Genomic DNA, 2,023 nt, shown 5'->3' on the forward strand with positions numbered 1-2,023 from the left:
CACGTTATCTAAATGTAAGGTTGGGGAGAGATGAAAGCGAGGGATTCCAGGAAAGAAACAAGTAAAAGACTAGAAATAACTGTCAGGTCAGAATCATTTGTTCTCTTGAGAACTGGAATTCCCCAGTGTAGTAATAACCTGTTCTGATTCAGCAGAAATTATTTAAAGGCCAGGGAAAGGCAAACAAAAACACACATCAGAAAGCTGCAAACAGAACTGGCACTGCAGGATCAGGATTTCATCACCTCCAGGAAAAGACAGTCTGAGCATTCCCATGGGGAATACCCAAACAGTCTCCCTTGCCCTACAGGCACATGACTGCATCCAAGGCAATTGCAGAGCACAGTGTTGTAGAGAAACCAAACATCTGCCCTTCCAGTGAGGGACACAGAGAGCTCTCAGTAAAGCCGTGCCCAGGTGGTTTCAAGGATGAACTCAGAAAATACTCTGAAAATAATTGGCAGGTGTCAAATTAGATCCTCCGAACTGAATGTTCTACTTGTTTCATAGTTTTAGTTTCTACCACATTGCTATGAAAAGCTGAGGCACTTCTGATTAACAGGAGACCCTAATTTTAAGTTCCTACATAAAATATTTGCCACAGAGTCTTAGGAATGATGGGAAAAGCCCACCAGTCCCATTCTTTCAATTGTTGTTAGATCTAGCTGAAAATGCACCCACAGAAGAATTCTCCAAAAGACCAGTAACTCGGTAGAATTGTGTAATGTGTCTTTGGCAGTACTAGTTTTGTATCTGTTATGTATAGAAATATTTTGTTTTGACTTAAAAGAATTCAATTTTAATGTTTCTTTCAGTCCAACAGAATTAAAAATCTCAGTTTTAACACCTGCTGCAGTGATAAAGTCATGAAACACCTTGATCTAGAAAAAAAATTATTGTAATTAGGTTGCTTTGATGTAAAATGTATCAGAAAAATTAATTATAGTAAACTAAAAAAGTCAGCTTTTCATAATAATTCTAAAGAAAAGAATTCTCAGAACTTCTAGTCAGACAAATTTTCCTTTTTATATCACGTTGTAAAAGCAAGTGAGATCAATGGAATTACTGGCATTGTTTCACTTTCTCATGGTTCATAGTGCATTCTTACAAATTTTAAATCAGACACCATGTAGCTTGCCAGACAGAACAAGGAACTGGAAACTACAAACATCCATCCTGAGTCTGACACAGACTTGCTGCTGACCAATTTCTATCTTCTCTCTCACCCACAGCTGTCAGGGAGCCTGTGGGAGGCTGGGATATGCCTGGAATGCAGACACATGGCTTGAGAGGACAATTTCATCTTTCTATTTCCTCCTATATGGAACTGGGAGAACTACTAAGCTACGTATCTAACCCAAGATTATCCTTGCGTGGCATTTTGTAGGGCAGAGCAACTCAAGACCTCGCACCTGTCTGATTTGTCAATAGGACTGATGCAGGATTAAAGATTACGTGTGATTATTCCAAAAAGCTGTGTGTGCAGATGTGTGTGTTCCTCAGCCCTGACAGCTGATGTGCCTCAACACAGACAGAGCCCAGAGCCCTCACTACATCCCTTCCAGAAGCTGAGTGTCGTGAGGAAAGAGGCAGAGGTTCACCTCCATCTCCTTAACCTCCCTCCTCATCTCACCCACCAGCCAGCCTGTCCTGGAATTTGGAATTTGGGAGCAGATACCCAATCAGCTGTGGGACAAGTTTGCAGAACACTGCCTGAAAGCAAAGCTTGACCAGCTGCCAGCTTGCTCCCTAATGCCCGCTCGAGGATCACACTGGTGGGAAAAATATCGAGACCGCATACTAGGGGAATGACAAGACAGCAAAGCTGAACTTCTGGCAACCTCTCAGAAGCTGATAGCAAACCCAGACAGACTGGGGAAGAGTACCAGCAACAGAAGATACTGTTTAATCTTTCATCAAATTATCATGATACCAGCAGGTGCAATTAAGTCTTAGGACAGTGTAGGCTCTAAGGACTATACTTGCGTGTGGGAGAGGAGTGTTTTTCTCTCTCCCAAAACTC

The sequence above is a fragment of the Neopelma chrysocephalum genome, unplaced genomic scaffold (assembly GCF_003984885.1).
Source record: "Neopelma chrysocephalum unplaced genomic scaffold, ASM398488v2 Primary Assembly neopelma1_73b, whole genome shotgun sequence".
NCBI lineage: Eukaryota > Metazoa > Chordata > Aves > Passeriformes > Pipridae > Neopelma > Neopelma chrysocephalum.